The sequence below is a fragment of the Crocuta crocuta genome, unplaced genomic scaffold (assembly GCF_008692635.1).
Source record: "Crocuta crocuta isolate KB4526 unplaced genomic scaffold, BGI_CrCroc_1.0 scaffold342, whole genome shotgun sequence".
Classification (NCBI taxonomy): Eukaryota; Metazoa; Chordata; class Mammalia; order Carnivora; family Hyaenidae; genus Crocuta; species Crocuta crocuta.
Window position 1 is genome coordinate 4,554 of NW_027532158.1, and position 21,326 is coordinate 25,879.

The 21,326-nt window shown below is 35.9% G+C and overlaps 1 long non-coding RNA gene across 1 annotated transcript; it reads right to left on the bottom strand.

Moving 5' to 3' along the window:
- Positions 1–1,416: 1,416 nt before the first annotated feature.
- LOC144241795 (uncharacterized) lies at positions 1,417–19,817 on the bottom strand. Its single transcript, XR_013338195.1, has 3 exons — positions 19,758–19,817; positions 12,304–12,382; positions 1,417–1,880 (listed from the first exon to the last, which is right to left on the bottom strand). It is a non-coding gene; the product is annotated as an uncharacterized LOC144241795 (long non-coding RNA).
- Between the last annotated feature and the right edge of the window lie 1,509 nt (positions 19,818–21,326).

Below are 21,326 nucleotides of genomic sequence, written 5' to 3' on the forward strand. Positions count from 1 at the left end.
CCCTATACCTGCTATAAAATCCTTGAAGGCAAATTCCAGGATGTCTTTTTGCAGATGGCCTCCATTTTGTCTTTTCTCTTGCAATTGGGACATATTTTCCTGTTTTTCATTTTGTTTTTGTGTCATTATAGACATTGTGAATATTATGTTTGTAACTATGGCTTCTCTTCCTCTAAAGGCTTTGGGTTGGTTTATATTGCCTGTTCTTTCTCTTGATCCTATTTTTTTAATTTATCAAAAATATATTTTTTTTAATGTTAGATGTTGCATCCAAAGGTTTAAGGCTTGGATAACATTGTCTCCCTTTAGAGATGGTTTACCCTATTCTCTGATAAACAACAGAAGGCACATCAGCTCAATCTAATCATAGATTGAAATGACTTAAAGCTGGTTAGGCTCAGGGCTCCTGGGTGGCTCAGCGGGTTAAGCGTCCAACTTCAGCTTGGGTCATGATCTCACAGTTTGTGGGTTCGAGCCCCACGTCAGGCTCTGTGCTGATGGCTCAGAGCCTGGAGCTGCTTCGGATTCTGTGTCTCCCTCTCTCTCTGTCCCTCCCCTGCTTGTGCTCTGTGTCTCTCTCTCTCTCAAAAATAAATAACATTTAAAATTTAAAAAAAAAAAAAAAAAGCTGGTTAGGCTCAAACTTTTTCTTCTTTGCCCATGTACCTACAGTATAGCTCTCCAGGGGTTGCAGTTAACAGACTGGACTATATTTTAAACCCATCATTCTTGGAGGGCTTCTAAACTCCATTTCTTTACCTCAACACCAGAAAACTTAAAAATTCTACTCTTCTTTGCAATCACATTTTGCTTGATTTCTTAGTTTCTCACCATGTGCAGCTGAAATGGCAAGTGTTTTCAAGAGGAAACATGTGCCCACTGTCAAGGTGACTTATTTGCACCCTTCTTCTCACTGAGATCTTAAGCTTTCAAATTCAGACTGCTTTGGCTACCCCAACCACAATTTTTATCTCCCAGCCTAAAGAAATGGTCTTGAAACTCTACTGGCTTCTCTGCCAGTGTCTACTCTGCAAGCTTCTTGGCCTTTTGGTCTCTTAACCTATGCAGAATATGAGCAAATATCCTCAGAGATAAAAACAACATGAAGAATGTTGGGCACACTTTAGTAAATGTCCCTTCTCTGTTTAATATGGCCCCTCACATCCTGGTAACTTAGAAGCTCTCTAATATCTTTATCAAGATTTTAGTGGAGATTTTTGTTGTTGTTATTTTTTGTTTTTAATTATTCTAGGTGAAAGTACAGGTCTACTATATACTGCTCTATCATAGCCAGCAGACTTAACTAGAATTATTATTTCTAAAAAGTCACTAAATTACAGGCATAGCTTTTTTTATTGTGCTTCTCTTTATTGTGCTTCACAGATATGGTAAAACCTTGGATTTCAAGTAACTTGTTCTATGAATGTTCCACAAGATAAGCAAACATTTCTAATAAAATTTAACTCCATAAAGAGCCATGTCTTGCCATACAAGTAGTACATGACACTGAATGTCACATGATCACAACTGAACCGTGGGTTCCTGAAGTTCATTTTGATATACAAATTCTTTGGAATACAAGACTGTTTCTGGAATGGATTATGCTCCCAAACCAAGGATTTACTGTACTATGTTTGTTTAACAAATTAGAGTTTGTAGAAACCCAACACCAAGCAGGTCTATAGCAACATTTTTTCAATACCATTTTCTAACTTTGTGTCTCTGTGTCACATTTTGGTAACTCTTGCAATATTTCAAACTTTTCCAATATGGTGATGGTGATGATGATGATGACGATGATGATGATGATGATGATGATGATGATGATGATCTGTGATCGGTGATTAAAACTTGTTGAAAGTTCAGATGATAGGTAGCATCTTTTAACAATAAAGTATTTTCTAATTAAGATAAGTATGCTGGGTTTTAAACATAATGCTGTCACACAGTTAATAGACTATAATACAATGAAAACGTAACTTCTATAAGCACTGACTTGTTTTATTGTGATATTTGCTTTATTGCAATATTAGTTTTATTGCAATCATCTGAAACTGAGCCTACAATATCTCCAAGATATGCCTTTATTTTTATAACATAAATGTTTATTATCACATTGTATTTCATTGAATTGGTTTTCTATAACTTTCTCAATATCCTCCTATTTCAGAATATTTATGATGATCTCATTTTTATAGTTTTGCAGTTAACCTCTAAATTTGTATAGCTCTTTTCCTGAAGAATTATTTTTTCAGAATGAATGCAAATATATTATGCCAATCTGCAACACAACTTATAATGTGTAATTGCTGCATTTTTATTTCTAGTTCTCCAGCATTAAAGACTTTTATTATAATTTATTTTATATGACTTAATAATTATAAATAATATCTAATTTCAATTTGAATTCTCTTTGATCCCTTACAGAGTTAAAAATTGTGTTATATCTGGGGAGTGGGGAGTAATATCAAAAACTGCATGTCAGTAGGTTAATACCTACTGACAATAATTAGATTAAGTTAATATGTATAATTATAACAATGTATCAATCTATTTCTTCAGTTGTTTGTGATATGTTTTCCCCTGTAGTCTTCTAATAATTTTGTACAATATCTAAGACTTAAGATATACTCAGCAAACATTTATTAATTTGAATACCACCTTACTTTTCTTTTTAAATAATTTTAGACAGTCTTCGAATAACATTCAGAGGCTTTAGTTGTACATGGTACAAAATTGTGGCTTATCAGTTTAAACCATTTACCATATGTCTAATATCCATCTTCCCTGGATGGCTCATTCTGATCTATTTTACCACCATGAGAAATCATAGACTCTTTAGTTACATATCTGTTATCTAGAATTATGTTGGTAGGTTTTTCTTTTATCTATAGCAGACTACAAAGATCAACACAACTATAATCCTGGACTTCAGCAGGCTCATAATGACAGAGTTTTGAAAAATGAGGACATTATTCATGGCTGCTAGATAAAGCATGTCAGCTAGAGTTTTGATTGGAAAAACAGTCAGTTCTGCTCAGCCATCATTCTCTAAACTCCTATCTTTCTGTAAGCAAAGATAATGTAGCCAACTTGTCATCAATAATATGGTTTTGAGTTGCCTTTTTGGAAGTAGTAACCAATTTGCAGTGATATTTTCTTGTATTGTAAAATTTCTGGACAAGATGAGATTGCAGCAAAGCAGTTTATTGTTATTAATAATATATTTAAGAAAAAATATTTTCACAATACACCTTAAAATGTACACTATAAAATACCCTTTCAAAATTCTTGATAGGTTTAAAGCATACCTTTACTTAGAAGCATAAAATATATGAATCTCGATTTTCTCATAAAACCATTATATTTGCTAAATTAAATTTAGAAGTATAGATTATTCGGGCAATAACTACAAATGTCCTAACTGAATTTTCACATATGTTGTGTTTTTTTTTTAATGTGAAACCATAAGCTACTTAACATTAAATCTCTTGCGATATTGAGAAACAGGCTAAACTTTGTGGAAAATTTATTTTAAAAAATTTTATAAAGGATATGTACTTTAGATCTACTCTTTTCTAGAGAAACAGGTAAAAAAGAACTTTTGTTAATGAGACAAAAATACAGGAAAAAAGTCCTCTAACTCTTAAAAGAAAATTGTATTTATTTGGTTTTATTTTCAGGCTGGAAAAAAACTTTGAATATATTTTATACCTCCACTATGCAATGAATAAATACCCTTTCCATCATTTCTTTTATGTAATTATCTATACTCTGGAATTTCATGGTTGATGAAAGATAGACATTTCAAGAAGTATCCAGGGAAGCCGGTATTGGCTTTGATACCTTATCATTTTGTCAGATTGAAGACAATGAAACATCAACCAAAAAAGCCTAAGATCTACAAATATCATTCCCCAATAGAAAGAGAGAGAGTATCTTAACAGAAGAAGGAAGGAAGGAAGGAACAAACAAACGAACGAACACAGACATAGTCCAGGTGTAAGAAAGTCTTTCCACTGAATACATTTCACTTTGTAGAAAAGTCATTACAACTTTTACATTTTATTTTTTATTTTAACTTTATCACATAACATTTTATGTCTAGAACTGAATGTTGGTTACAGGGTGGGCTCACTTTCCCTCATAAAACAAAAATTATCTCAAAAAGAAAAAAAAACTTCACAGACCAGAGTCATTCCCAGACTAACATATACTAATCCATATATTTCCAGCCATTGAAAAATTATTATTATTATTTACATTTAAAGGTTGGAAAAATATTAGTAATTTCTAAATGTCTTTCTGCCACATTTTATCATTTTCAGGGACTCCTGAAACCCAAACCTTCTAATATCTTGAGAGCAACTTTCTATAATTTAGATTTTGATTTTGTTTCTTGATTTTGTCTGAATTCAAGCAGATACATGAGCTTAAGATAATGGCGAACATCTTTGAAGCAAGAGGCAGTAACCAGAGGCCTTGCCCACAGGGTGCCAGAAGGCTTTTCTTGCCAGCATCTGAGACTGCATTTCAAGCTCACATAGCTAACGGTGTACTCTGTTCTCTAACTGCTGAAAATACCTTTCCACCATGAGTCCTCATGTGCAGCATGGTTTTCTATCCTATTGAGTGCCATAATAGCGTAGCCCTTATCTAATGAGAAGTGTCCCTGGAGGCAGATATGAATCTTGCTTGCTTTTGAGAGTTTTATTATTTGTCCTTGGTTACAGAAATAGTGATGATCTTTTTCTGTGTAATTTAACATCCTCCTGCAACATTTGTAGGAATCACTCTGGGAGAGTAAAAGCTGAGTAACAGTATTACAGCACTTAACCAAAGGGATTTAGTTATAATATTATTCCCATCCTATTTAGTTTTCATGCTGCTACAAAACTTCTCTGCAAATATGTTCATTCATTGCCTTTATACTGGCATCTCATAATTTTCAGGGTAAAATATGGGGTCTTTGTAGCATGGATAACATTCCTGACCTGATTCTTGCTTCCCTTAGCTTCAGGATCTGCATGATCTTTTGCCATGACTGCCACTCCCCACCACCACACACACACTGAAAACTACACCTTCATTGAACCACCAGCTCTCCTGTGACCCTGTGCTGGCTACTCCTTTACCCTAAAATGCCCCTTCCTACCATGCTTCTCCTGCATTATATACACCCATAGTTATCTCGTCAAATAAGCTTTCTTTGTGCTCTCTGCCACACCTCTTTGTGTTATCACAGCACTCTGCGTGCAGCTCTATCCCAGCATATACCACACTTGTATCAGAGCTTTAATTTTGCGCACCCATAGATTGTGAGTATCTTGAAAATGAGGATCTTATTGCATCCACCTGTGTATCCCCAGCATTCTACACAGTGCCTGGCATATGGTAGTCTCCCTGGAAAATTTATTTTTCTTCTCTACTTTGATAATTGATAAGTACTTTTTAATATGATCCCTTTTTCAAACAGCCGCCCACATTTATAGGACAACTGAAAAGAAACTGGGGTGAAAATTGAGAGAAACAGATCTATCTGCCCCCAATACCTATCAAAACAACACAATTAACCTCATTGCTGAAGTTGTCCAACCACACAGTGAATAAATCACAAATCTTTCAGTATCCCTTGTCTTACCAGGAATAATGGGCATTTCCTTTCATGATAGTGCAGCAATGTTTGATGTTTTTGTAAAGATATATCAAGCTCTACTGCTAGTGACAACCATAGCACCTATGTGACCACTGTATGTAGAATAGCTGACGACTATGAAGTCAGGATAGCAATGAATTTGTCATGCATTTTTATGGTGACAAGTAGAAAACATTGCTTCATATTTTCAGCTTCTTGGTAAGTACAATTTGTATTTTCTTTAAAATATTTCCCAGTCACCATACCGATGAATTGACAAGCTCAAAATCATTTTCTCACAGGAAAAAGTTAGCAAAGCTTCATAAACCTGGCTTAAAATAGAGTGAAGTTCAGAAAATAAAAGAACATGCATAAAAGAAAATAGTGTCTGCATCAAGGGATACTCCACTTAGATTAAGGAGAAAACTCAAAAGACATTTCTCTGCTATGAGGTCATCCCGCCTTTATATCCACAAACACATGCATTATTTTTTTCATACAGAAAATTTTTAAAAAATGCTGCCAATAGAGAATTGTAAAAACAAAGCAGTTTTTTTTTTTTACTTAGGAAAAACCTATTAATAACAATCTAGTGACCACCCATTTTAATTAAAATAATCCAACTAATTTTTCTTTATAACTCTGTGTAAATCTATTACTATAGATATGACTAGTTGAATTAGCGTATCAGTAGGGTGAGCTCCACCATTCTCAGTTGTATTCAATAACATGTATTGTGAATGTGGCATGTATAGAGGCAGAGTATTGTATGCGATAAATGTTTACTTAGCACTAACTCCTTGCCAGGCACCAGGTCAGTTTCATTACATGATTAATCATTACAAGGACCACATAGGTATTTATATCTGCTTTTTAGAAAGGAGGAAAATGTGGCTTAAGTAAATAGCCAACTCAGGATTACAGCCCAGGCCAAAGTGACTTCAAAGCCCCAATTTATTTCACAGTGTCACGTTATTCAAAGACACCTCACTTGTGATTTCATCGTTGTGTAATCCATATCAGTACTGAGCAGGATAACCTCCCCTGGGTTTTTTAAGTGGCAGTCATGTGACTTGATTCTGCCCAATGATATGTGAGCAGAGGTGTGCTACAGGTATCTGGTCATGTTTTTGTTTCTCCTAAAGAGAGACACATATCTGAAAAAGCTACACTCTGTATGATTCTATCTCTCTATCTATGTGGAAAAGCCAAAACTGAAAACAGCAAGAAGATCAGTGGTTGCCAGGGGATAGGGAGTGATGAGAAGAAAAACAGGCAGGGCATAGAAGATTTTTAAGGCAGTGAAACTCTTCTGTATATGGTGAATGCATGTCATTATGCATTTGTCTAAATCCACAGAACATAGAACACTGTGAGTGACCCCTAATGTAAGCTATGGAATTTAGGTGATAATGATCTCAGTGTAGGTTTGTAAAGTGTAACAAATATACCACCGTGGTGCAGGATGTTAATAGTGGGAAAGGCTTGTGCATGTGTAAAGATGGGTATATGGGAACTCCCGTACTTTTCATTCAATTTTCCTGTGAACCTAAAACTACTCTAAAAATTAAGTTTATGACTTTAAGAAATAGCCACAAACCAGGTAATGTTGTATCAAGTTAACAAAATTATTTTAAACACAAAAGTAATATGTAGAAACACTCATAATTTTTAAAATTTGGAGCACATTGATATAGTAACAGTGAATCTATTTAGATCTGTCTCCTACCTGGAGTAAGGGATTTTAAAACAATTTTCTGTTGTTTGCTTATTTCACTTGATGATAACTGTTGACTAAGATAGCAATTATAATTTTACTTCCAAAAAAAGACAAGCAATTGGAAACTAATTTCATAAACCACAATTCAGCAGTCCACACTTTTCTCATTAAGTTGGCAGACCACAGTGAATGATCATTCTCAGTGAATGATCCACCACTTTCACCAGAAGAAACAGGATTGAAGAATATTCTTTATATTCCATTTATATTTTCTTTGGTTTTGGTTATAGACAATTGCATTGTTTATCTGATTAGATATAATCTCACAGTAGGCTTTAGAAGTCTTGAAATCATCCCTAGAAGTGAAGGAGCACATTGTTGAGTGTGTGTGTATGTGTGTTATTATGGTTTTACTGTATTCAACAATAGTATTTTGTGCCTTTGCAAGTGCCTTCAATTCTTACCTTTCTGTCTTACATATACCTAGAACCTAATGTGGGACTATCCACATAACCAGCATGAAAATAATCTCCCAATTCCAATACTTAACATTGTTCATGGCCTAGCTCCTTAGCCTCTTTGTGACTCAGTTTATTATTTGTCCAAAATCTTTTCTGATAATTAACTATATCAAAACATAAGAAAATATGGACTAAAATTCAAGTAAAATGAGGGGTTACTATATAACCAATTTCTTACTAGACCATAATATTAATGTGGAATGATAGGAAGCAGTGGGATTGAGAACTGACAAAGCTGGTTTTCAGTCATCTCTTAATGACAGGAGTGTTTTGAGAGCCTTAGGGGTTCTGTGAAACCTCAGTAGTTTGAAGTTAACAAAGGTCTTGTGTAACCAACACCTGTATCTGGGTTAATTCAGTGGAGGATAAAGCTGCTAAAGAGAAAATTTCCATTTCTAAAGGAATCCAGCAGCCCAAAAGGACATACTGTTTGGACAAGGGGCTCCAGAATAAAGGCAATGGGCTCCAAAACACCCTAATAAAATGGGATATAAAGGCCTATCCCCAGAGCAGATAAATATATCTCTAAAGCTCAGGGAGTTTAAAAACTTTTGAACACATCTTGAGAATTTGTTTACTTGGTGGTAAAGGACATTTATTGACAGGAAAGTGGGTGTCACACAGATGTACTTTTGTTTTCTCTTCCCTGGAAATTACCCCAAGTACCTAAAGTGAGATGTGCTAGGAGAAACAAGGGGCTTAAAGCAAGCCTTTCTGAAACTTTAGTAGAAGATATGATGATAGGACAGAAACATTGAAGTAGCGAGGTCATCTTTTGAAGAGCCTAATATGGAGGAAAAGGACCACAGGTAGAATTTTGAGAAAAACCATCCTCATAAGAGACATTAAGAACTTCAGGTCACCATTAGAATCTAGAAGAATAGCAGTGACACTTCTAGCTCATGAGGATAGAGTAAACATCAGTATGAATAATAAATGTGGCAGAGGTGGGGGAGAAGGAGACTTCACCAGAGACACCAATGGATGATAAAGGCACTTGAGTCTCATTTTTCTCATTTTGTTGAACTTGGAGTCACATGTGTGTTTTCAAACCATTTCTATTATACACATTCCATAAATGTTATGATCCAAAGATGCAAGGACACAACAATAAGTAGATCTAAAAACTAATCAGTGATGGATATGTTGGGAGGGGGGTAGTATGTCTTAAAGAAAGAAATCAATAGTAATAGTAAGGCTAAAAGCAAAGGAAAATGAAAATACATGGGGCGCCTGGGTGGCTTAGTCGGCTAGGCGTCCGACTTCGGCTCAGGTCATGATCACACGGTTCGTGGGTTCGGCCCCGCATCGGGCTCTGTGTTGACAGCTGGCTCAGAGCCTGGAGCCTGCTTCTGATTCTGTGTCTCCCTCTCTCTCTACCCTCCCCTGCTCATGCTGCCTCTCTCTCTCTCTCTCTCTCTCTCTATCTCTCTCTCTCTCTCTCTCTTTCTCTCAGAAATAAATAAAACATTAAAAAAAAGGAAAATGAAAATACATAGATCTCTTCAGTAAAGATTCATGAATTTGTAAAAATAACATTGTTTTACTTAATTCTGTAAATAATTTTTAAGTAATTTTTAATTTACTTAATTCAGCAAAAGATAAAGATCAACCAAACTGAGGTATAAGTACTAGATCTAACATGTAGATCTATCTTTGGTTCATATCCATTCAGTTTCACAGGAATTTTTCCAAGACTATCTTTTGTGTAAAGGACCATAAAAAACACTTCACTATTTTCTCCTAGGGAATATATAAGCCATCATTTTTTATCCTGGAAGTTTCTGTGTAATATTCAATAGGAAGACAAAATACCTGCTTTTGGAAATGGTATCAGAAAAAAAAAAATTCTTTAGACAAACTGAAAACAGTTCTTCAGAAATGAATACGCTTGAAATGTAGCTTTCAAACTTAAAATGCTTGTAATTTTAAACATAAGTGAATGAAGTAAAAATACCAATATAAAGCATGTTTGTATTTATATTAATCAGTATTCTTCATAAAAACAAACCAGTATGATACATGCACACACACATATATCCACATACCTACCCACACACACATTTATAAAGAGATTTATAATTGGAGATTTATTTGAAGGAATTAGCTTACACGATTATAGAGGAGTCTAAAATCTGCAGGGTGGGCGAGCAGTCTTTAGACCAAGGATGAGCTGATGTTGCAGTTCAAGTCAAAAAGGCCATAAGGCTGGAGAACCAAGAAAAAGCAAATGTGGCAGCCTCTGGTAGAATTCTGTCTTGCCTGGGAGAAGTCAGTCTTTATCTGTTAAGGTTTTCAACTGATCAGATGAGGCCCACTCAAATTATGAAGGGCAATTTGCTTTACTGAATATCTACTGACTTAAATATTAATTTCATTCAAGAATCCTCTCATAGAAACGTCCAGAATAATGTTTGACCACATGTCTGAACATCATGCCCCAGTCAAGGTGATACATAAAATTAACCATCACAGTATCTATAAAATCCATTGATTTTTAAAATTTAGTCTTTCTTTTCAAAATCATAAACATGTAAGAAAAGACCTCCTAAATATGAAATGTTTTATTGACTGCCTACAGTTATTAAATAAATAAGAAACTTGTCTCCGTTCTCATTAGAATCAGTACTTCAGATATATATACCCCTGGCATTTTCTCAGCAATTTGTAAATTAGCTCAAAAATTTGTCACAGAATTGTGTCTTTGCTTAACAAACATAGAAAGGGAGTATGAGAGGCTACTATTTCTGGAAAAAATTCTCATCCTCTAGGTAGCTTTATATTCCAAGCACTTTGAACATCTACTAATATTTGACACACACGCAATGCCAGTTTTTTGAAAGAACTGCTGATTGAAAAGCCCAACTTGAAGGCCAGTAGTGCTTGGCATAAACTACACATGCAATAAGTGTGTATGGGATATATGAATGAAACATGGCTATGAAGAGCATACATTCTTCCTTGCTTCCTCAGATAGCATAAGCCAAACATATTGGAAAATTTGATGTCACTTTTATGAAAACTTTAAATAATTCTTAAACAATCATCTAGTCTGGGCTTTATGTTTTTGGTATCAGCAAGCATTGCTCAAGCTAATTTTTCAAAGTTTTTGAAATGCATCTCTTACTACATGCCTATACCCAATTCTCAACAGAAATTTATGCATTTCCTTTTCCTTATTATTCCTTCACTCTAACTCATAGTTTTCTTTTTTTTACTGTCCTTGCTCATTTATAGCTCTCATTTGTTTTGTTTTGTTTTTTTTTTCCTTTGTAGAGTTTAAGTTTGATATTGCCCTTCCCTGTCCCCTATTATATTATTTGGGCCTTTTACAAGCACTTGAAACTAAACAGTATTTAGCTTTTCAGTGATTTTATTTATTTATTTATTATTATTTTTTTAATGTTTTATTTATTTCTAGGAGACAGAGACAGAGACAGCGTGAGCAGGGGAGGGTCAGAGAGAGAAGGAGTCACAGACTGAAACCCGAGACAGAGACAGCGTGAGCAGGGGAGGGTCAGAGAGAGAAGGAGTCACAGACTGAAACAGGCTCCAGGCTCTGAGCTGGCAGTCAGCACAGAGCCCGACGCGGGGCTCGAACCCACGAACCGCGAGATCATGACCTAAGCGAAAGTCGGACGCTTAACCGACTAAGCCACCCAGGCGCCCCGCTTTTCAGTGATTTTAAACTCATTTGTTTACTATTTGCATTTGTGTATTTCTCAAAGTTCCATCTAGTGTCCTAGGATTCCATCTAAATGTCTGTCTCAGGAAGTGTAAATGTCTATTGACAAAGTGCAAAATTAATCATAGGTGTTTAAGGATGATGATGGCTATGATGATGATGATGATGATGATGGTGATGAGGAGGAGGAGGATGATATCATGAAGATAATAATGGCAAATGACTTGCCGACTGAACTACTGTCAGTTATCAGTATCTCCCCTATCCTCTCTCATTTTAATATAATATCTATCCTTTGACAAACATGGCCTTTAGAACTTAGCTTTTTTTTTTAATAACAGAGACAAACAAACAAACAAAATTACACCTGACAATGTTGATCAAGCCCTGGGTGAATACCTGACTCAGAGAAAATACATATAGACTGGCCAGTGACTTGTGGAATTGTTGGAAAATTGAACTTGGCTCAATCTGATTCCAGTTTCAGGAATTTGAAACCTGACAGACATTTTTGTTAATAAAGTATGCTACAGCTGGGAGGCCATGACAAAGCTGAAGATTGTGGCCTTTATCTGAATACATGCATGTGTATAAATTAATCAAGTCTTAGCATGCTGGGGGCTGTGGTAGAGATAATTGCAGCCAACTCTGGACATAGCTTGAGTACAGACAGACCATACAGTGCTTGAGAGATGCAGAGTGATTTGGTTTTCTAATTTAAAGTTTCTGCTTTCACTCTTACCTAAGACTCATGAGACGAGACTTTTGAGTGGCTCTCTGTTCCTTGATACCAGAAGAGTCTTAAGAGTTTCATGAGTCTGCTTCAGAAGAAAGAAAAATTATGGTTTATTTGTTATCATATCTTAACATATATTCTGCATAGCCATTCAAAATATTTATGCAGCATCTACTATAAATAAAAATCTACCCAGAAATCCTAATTAGAAACTCTTCTTCAGAGAATTGGATGACATCTGTTATCACTTCTTTCTGTTTAGCAATAGAACTACCAAGTTTTGGTATGTCACATGTTCCAGGAAAGTTCTGTATCTCTCAATCTCCCTTGCAACTAGGTGAGGCTAGGATTGATTCTAATTGTAAATGAAAGTGAGATGTGCAACTTTCAGGCTAAGTCTCTAAAGGAAGGAAGGATGCTCTCTGCTCCTCCTTATCTCTTTCCCATTGGCTGGAATGTATCCCTTATAATAGCAATCATCTTAGACTATATGGTAGTCACACTATGATAATGGCAGTCTCCTAGATTATGGATCCTTCATTTAAGATCTGGACTCTTTATACTTGTATTCTTGCATGAGATCTCTATGTTACTTAAGCCAGTGTTATTTTGTCTTTGTTAGAGCAGCCAAAGAGATATCTTAACACACATAGACAACATTGCCGAAAAGGGGATTCTGTTAAAAGGAGGAAAGCAGGGAAAAAAACAAAGGTAATTAGGTTAAATAATATGATTTGGTTTTGAAATTTAGTACCAAGGGTATACTTCACCAAAATGTTGAAAGTAATGGACAAAAAAAGTATATACGGATATATAAGAAATCAACTGACCAATGTTGAAATTGTAAATGGTTACTTTTTAAAACTTTGTTTTAATGTTTCTTTATTGAGAGAGAGAGACAAAGACTGTGAGTGGGAGACGGGCAGAGAGAGAGGGAAACAGAATCCAAGGTGGGCTCCAGGCTCTGAGCTGTCAGCACAGAGCCTGACTTGGGGCTCAAACTCAGGAACAGTGAGATTGTGACCTGAGCTGAAGTCAGTTGCTTAACCGACTGAGCTACCCAGATGCCCTGTAAATGGTTACTTTCAATTGGTGTATTATGTTCCTATTGCTTGCCCTAAAATAATAAAAGTTGTATCTTTTTATGATGAAAAAAAAAATACTACATTTGGATTAATGGTCTAGTTCAATGGATTAGAGCCTGCTTGGGAAAGGGGGAAAAAAGGAGAAGGAGAAAATTGCACAAAGTTTATGTGCTCTTAATATCACAAAAATGAAGTAAGCAAACAACACAGCGGGTGTTTCACTGAGTATATGCTGTGCTGCACATGCACTCCTCCTGATTGTCCTTGAAGCGGGACTTCCCTATGGTAATGCTATTATGGTGAATAATACTATATGCAAATGAAGTAAATTAGAGTTAGAACTAGTCACACATTGTCTAATCAGGACCATGTCAGGGTAGGTGCCATCACAAAAACTAAGATCATGAGTGAAAGAACTTGAATTGAATGTAGAATGCTTAATTTGAACTTGTACTTGAAAAATCTTTTATGAATGACATACCTATTTTCCCTGTGGCATTGCTTAGAAGTTAGGGTATATAGTAAGTGAATAGTTACATATTCACATGGTCTTACCAGTTCTACATATTGACATCACTGTCTTAAAGAACTCTTTATCTGAGAAATGGTGTCAATTCTTTTTTCTTCTTACCTGTGCAAGCTGCTTTGGGTTCAGAATGATTGTAGAATCTTTCTTTTTAGATTGCTTTCCTTGCACTGATCACTATCAACCAGAAGGATTAGAGTGGCCCAGAGGGAGCAGTGGGAGTAAGATAGAGAAACAACAATCTATGGAAATTGCAAGGATTTAATTAAGATTCCAAAAACAAACACTCTGAATCCAGATCTGTCCACAACATAAAAATGTTTTGTTTTGATGATGGTAGGACTGGACTATCCTCTCTACAAATATGATAATAGATAATTAGAGCTAGAATATAAATCTCAAGTCAGTCAAAGATGTTAAATATGTTTATTCCTAACAAATATTGGCTTTATGTTTTGTATGAGAACACTGACCAATTTTATAGAATTCTGTTCTGGTAAGATAGTTATTATTCATCAATATTTATAGAGCGCTATAAACTTGGATTTTCAAGGACAGTGAAGAATGAGGAAGGAAATAATACTCATTCATGTGGGCGTGCCACATTTCCAAATATCAGAATAAAAGTGTCTTATCTTACAAGACTCAGACTTACAGGACTTATTTACTCTGGGAAGCCTTCTCAAAATTTCTACTCTTGTGTCTAGGTTAGGTTCTCCCATTCTGTGCTCCAGTGGTACAATTTATTACCCCATATTAACACTATTGTGAATTTATTTAAGATCTGCCTCTGTAAGTTTAAATCTCTTATAGTAGGAATATATATTACTGGATCCTTGTATGTTCCAGTTATTAGCTGCTTTGCAACAAATGACTCTAAAACTTTGTGGCTTCAGACAGTAATCATCTGCCACTTGGACAAGACTCACCAAGGATGGTTTGTCTTTGTTCCACACAGTGGCAGTGGAGTGGCTGAACTAGAGCAATAAAATCATCTTCCAAGACAGCTTCTATGAATGGCTGGTATGTTAGTTATTTATCAGTACATAACAATTTAACTCAAATTTAGTGGCTTTGTAAGCAAAAGCATTTGTGGATGTTTTTGTTTGTTTGTTTTTTCTATACAGTGGGGCAGATATTTGAGAGAGAATTAGCTAGGTATTTCTTCTCAGGGTCTCTCATGACGCTGAGTCATGCATTATGCTAGCCAAGCATTGATAAGGGCTGCAGTCACCTGAAGGCTTGATAGAGACTGCAGAATCTGTTTTTATTGTTTTTATTTTTTTTAACTTTTTTAAATGCTTATTTATTTTTGAGACAGAGAGAGACAGAGCTTGAGGCAGGGAGAGACAGAGAGAGAGGGAGACACAGAATCTGAAACAGGCTCCAGGCTCTGAGCTAGCTATCAGCATAGAGCCCCACGCAGGGCTCGAACCCACTAACCATGAGATCATGACCTGAGCTGAAGTCAGATGCTTAACTGACTGAGATATCCAGGTGCCCCAAGAATCTGTTTTTAAAATGACTTACTCACATGGATGGTTAGTTGATATTGGCTATTGGCAGAAGACCTTAGTTCCTCACCATGTGGACCTCTCTATAAGGCTACTTGAAGAACCTTATGAAACAGCTGCTAGCTTTCCCCAGTGTGATATGAGAAAGAGCAAGACAGAGTTGCAACAGCTTTTAATACTTTTAATACTTAAACTAAGTTTAAGAAGTCACATACTGTTGTTTCTACAATAGTCCATAGGTCAAGCACAGTTCAACTTAATTCACTGTGAGTGGATATACGTAAGACCATGAATACCAGAAATTAGGAAATATTGTGGGCCACCTTAGAGACTGGCTGCCACAGATGGTATATTGGTATTGGCTGTTACCTGTGTTTTTCCATATGCCTTTTTTGAGCTTCCACGCAGCATGGTGACCAAATCTCAAGAGAAAGAAGAGGCAAGAAAACGAGTAGGCAGGAAATGGCATAATGATTGGGTCAGTTTTTGGGTGTGTACTCAGAAGTTGGTACACTATTATTTCCATGTTATTCTACCAATAAAAGCAGCTATTTAGCCTACACAGATATTCAATAGAAGGAATGTCCAAGGTTTTGTGGTCATCTTTAATTTTTGACATGATTGTTTTGTGTTTGACATCATGTAAAAACAATCATGTGTATGACATCTGCACTTAGCACAACGTTCAGTGAAGATTCATTAAATATGGATTCAAAGAGCAAATGTATTTATTTTATAAATATTGATTGGTACAGGTATATACAAAATCATTTTAGGGGCACCTGGGTGGCTCAGACAGTGTGGGCATCTGACTTTGCCTCAGGTCATGATCTCACTGTTGTGGGTTCAAGTCTCATGATAGCTCGCAGCTTGATACCTGGAGCCTGCTTCAGATTCTGTCTCCATCTCTTTCCTCCTCTCCCACTTGTGTGCTGTCTCTCTCTCTCTCAAATATAAACATTAAAAATTCAAAATCACTTTAAAATTGAGATTTTTACATGTATTAGTGCATTCACAAATAAAAGGAATAAAAGCTGCTTTTATGTTCTAGTTAAAATATACATTATGTTATTTAAGATTACTCATTTAGCATTGCTCTTTCATAAAGAGAAAATCAAATTATAGAAACTGCTTTTTCAAAACGGTTTTATAAAAACGAGTCTTGAGTAGGACCTTTTGCTATTAAAGACTGTGATGACATAACATTGTTATTATTTAATGTTGAATTAGTAGATAATAAATATCATAGCCATTAAGGAATGGAACTGATAGAATTTCTTTCAAAGAGATGAGGTTCTGGGGCACCTGGGTGGATTAGTCAGTTAAGCATCAAACTTCAGCTCAGGTCATGATCTCGTGGTTCATGGGTTTGAGCCCCATGTTAGGCTCTGTGCTGAAAACTCAGGGCCTCAAACCTACTTTAGATTCTGTGTATCCCTCGCTCTCTGACCTCTCTCTGTGTCCTTCCCCTAAAAAAATTAATAAAAATAAAAAAGAGATGAAATCCTTATGAGGTAGATTCAGAGGAAAACTGATAAGATTTCTAGATACATTGTAACATATGACTTATTCATAACCAAATTTTAGTAAGAATATGGAATTCCAAATATCAGGCATAGGGCAAGGGGGGCATTATTAGACAAAAATGTGTCCAAATTGGCTTAAGCAAAACTCCTTAAGTTAAAGACAGCACTTGAAGCATCAATGTCTATGTTGTTTACACTTTTAACAAAGAGCTAACTGTATTTTTTGAAAGGTAGGAAGATAAGATTACAGTCCTGCTGAGTCCAGCCTCACCTTTGGACAATTCTTTCAACCAAACTGTTAAGGTTTGGTAAAGGCAAGTTAGACATTTAATTACTATCACAAGAGCAGCCCCATTCCAATGTAACCTTCAGTAACACATATTTTCAATCACATTGAATTTTAAGAATGCTTTGTACAGAATACACACTTGTTTATATACTCTGTGTCACGAATAGTTTGCTAAGGACCTTAATCCATATCAGTGTTAGCTTTATTCCCTAGGGTTCTTTCTAGCATTAAATCTAGAGTGAGAATATGTAATGAATAAACAGCACAGTGCAGTATCTAATAGTAGTATGCAAACCGTAACACAGACTGTTTTGTTTCTATTTCATGGCAAAGCACAAGCTGCAGCAACTTGAGTATGACCTGAATAATCAAAAAAAAAAAAAAGAAAAAAGAAAAAAAAAGCTTGCATTAACTTTCACCTTGAATGCTTACGGAGAAGTTTTATTTATCAAAAAAATTGTCCATAAAGTCTTTTCTTCATTAGCACTTCTCCTAGTAAATTATTCTGTAAACAGAACAAATTCAATAATACTTCCCCTATATTAAAGGCTGTATGCTGTGAAGATCACTTAGGCTGATGTGCATTAACAACAATAATAAAATCTTCTTTTAATTTTTCCATAAATCAAGAAGTAGAAAATGAAGTTACTTTCAGAGATATTTAAACTTAAACCTAAACTATGAGAAGAAGCCAGCTTTCAAGGAACACCAGGATGCTGATTCTAGTTATAAGAAAAGAGAAGTGCAGAGCCAGAGATAGGAAAGCTCTTAGCATATACAAGAGACTATCAGAAAGTGAATATGGCTGAAGTGCAGAAGTGAAGCAAGAGAGAGACTGATGCAATATGAGTTTGGAGAGTAGGCAAGCAACTGTGCATACCTGTAGGCAGGCAATGTACACCATGATAAAAAAAAAAGGGGGGGGGCTTCTTGCCAAAGTCAATGGGAAGATATAGATGAGTTTTATGTTAGAAACTATTTTGCTCATATGAGTGTTTAATGAATAGATTGTAAGGGTGCAAAGTGAAACTGTGAAGACAAGAGATCATTCAGAGTGAACTTAATAATACTTAACACTAGAGTGGAAACAATGATGGTGGAGTGACATATTTGAAATACATTATACAGAACCAGTGGAACTGGGGTGGATTGGTTATGCAATCTACGAGAGATGGAGATATCAGGAATGACTTTCAGGTTTCTGAATTGAACAATGGATTCAATTTTAGTAGATGGGGGAAGTGTTAGGGGAAATAGGTTTGGGGGGAAATGAAATAGTTTTATTTGAGGATAAGTTAACTCTAAGATGCTTGTGAAATATGTAACTGGCAAAGTCAAATATTTCTTCAGTTACAGAAGTCAAGATATCAGGATTGTGGATATAAGTATGGGAGTTGATAGCATAAAGATAATTTTCAAAGTCATAAGGAAGGATGAGCTCATCTAGCCAGAAAGCATAAAGACAGGAACCAAGAACTGAGCTCTGCACAGAATTTTAATAGTTGTATATAGAAAGAGCAGAAAGAAGGTGGTCAATTATGTTGAAAGATACTTCAAGGTCCATTAAGATAAGCATAAGAAATGGCAATTTGAGTAGCCTGGTGGGGACAGAAAACTGATTAGAAAAATTAACAAATGAACAGGATGTGAAGAAATGAAGGAAGTAGATGAGTTTCAAAATACTTTATTATGAACAGAAACAAAGAAATGTGGAAAAATTAGGGGGCACATATGAGATCAAGGGTAGATTTTCTTTGGCAAGATAGGAAGTATCTTGGCAGGTTTGGCAAGGTTTATATATTGATGGGATTGGTACACAGTAAAAAAGAGAAAAAATGATGATGCAAATACAGGGGGTATTGCCAGAGCATCTCTCTACCTGACTGAGGTAGTGATAAAAAGAAGGAAAAGGGTAGTGAATGAAAGGTTAAAAGTTACAGAAAGGAGCCAATTGCTTAAGAAGGGAAAGACGGAATATAGAAAACAAAAAAGAGGAAGCTTTTATCCACTATAACCGGGGGAAACAGGAAAAGATGGGACAGTGTGTGAAATAATTATTTCAAAGAGTGAGAAATGAATTTTATAGGAACACAGAGCAGAAATGATGTGCCAGATCGGGGACCTGTTTGAAGTTTGTAGATATGAATTTAAAATGAAACCAGTGCTTTGTGGGTTTTGTCTGGCAATATTCCTTTTCTTGGGTGTAAGCAAAGAAGAGAAAGTAATTTGGTCTCTCTAGGGTTGAGGCTATCTCGGGTGGTAACAACAGAGGGAAAGAAGAGCAAGTAAGCCAAGGATGCTTGTCAAGGTGTGATTATAATTATAGACTAGGGAATTTAACCTGAACAAGGAACGTAGTAAAGACAAGAGGGAAGAGGCAAAAAGCTGAAGTACGATGTTTTAGGTATCAAGGAAGTAGCAGTAAAGGATTTGTGGTTCCATAGCAAATGTCTTAGAAGTATAGAGAAAGTTATGATGAAATACTGGGGTGTCTGAACTCAAATCGAAGAGAAGGCTCACTTTCTGATGACAGCATCCAGGTGCATCCAGAAAAGCAGGTGGCTAAAGGTGGAGTGGAAGAGTCATTGGAAGCAGAGAGAAAAAAAACAAAACAAAACTGAGATTCCAGTTTCCATAGAGATCATTGATGCATAAGTCACTAAGGATATATGAGAGGAAGAAGAAGACTCTGAGCCAGGAATGGAAGTTTTAAATGTGTGCAATAAACCAGATTTCAGTCTTCATGCCTACAAGGAACAGAGCATATTTATTTCATTGAATTGGTCTTTTTAATGCAATCAGACTTATTTCTCTTTGGTTTACATGAACTCATGAAAAGCGGAACTTTTTCAATATAGTTTTTCAATTATGAATCCTGAAAATGTACACATTACAAACCAAAACACCTCACCACTGCAGTTCTGGGAAATGCTGAACCCAGAAATGACTGAGAAATGCTCCTGAGGTAGCAGCAGCACCAGGGGAATCATGGAGCAGCTAGACACCTAGGAACAGAGGAGACAAAGGCGTTCAATAGCAACTTAAATGGAAATCAAAGGGGGATATAAATTTTTAAAAAATCAAATGCTTGTTTAAAAGGGATAAGTTGGGGGCACCTGGGTGGCTTGATGAGTTAAGCGTCTGACTTTAGCTCAGGTCGTGATCTTGTGGTTATTGGGTTCCAGCCCTGCACTGGGCTCTGTGGGGACAGCTCAGAGCCCAGAGCCTCCTTCAGATTCTGTGTCTCCCTCTCACTCTGCTCCTCAGCTGCTTGCTCTCTGTCTGTCTGTCTCTCTCTCTCTCAAAAATAAGCATTAAATGTTTTTAAAAAAATAAATAAAAGGCATAAGTTGTGTACTCAAATATTTTCTCCATTGTATATGAGCTGAAGACTTGATCATCACGTTGCCTAGTGTTTTGAACATTAACATAGAGATAATGTCCATGCCATCTGGTTGTGTTAAAGACCAAATGAGGGGTAATACATAAAGCCCATTTATTTTCATCATATATTATGAGGTGCTATAACAAAAACACTGAAAATTATAGGTATTTCAGAAAAAGGAACATATTTTTCTGCCACCTAAAAGACCAAGATGGGTCGGTGAGTCTTGCTTTGCAAAGCCTTTCAGGGACATCAGTTCTTTTCATGTTGGTGTTTTCTCATATTTTATGGCATGTTTGTGCTCATAGTTGAAGCTGGCTGACCTCCACATCTGCATTTCTGTTTTGAGCAATGAGAGAGAATAGAAGTCCAGGGCAGAGAGCTTATCTTCAGGAAGTTAATACATGTCAGACACATTATTTCAACTTCCATCCCACTGGCCAAAAGAAATAAGAGGAAAATGGAGACTGCAGCTCTCCCATTTGGCATCTATCACAATACATGGTCCATGTTGATGCTAATCTCAATTCAATTAATTACCCTTATCAGGAATTCCTTTTATTCATCTTTTATAGATTTTGTTGACTTTGAAGTATAAACACACTTGATTTTTATTTATAAATATATGGTAAAATAGGATTCCTTGATGATTATCGACATATCTATATCCACATTTCAGGAACACTTTACAAGTACAAATGTTT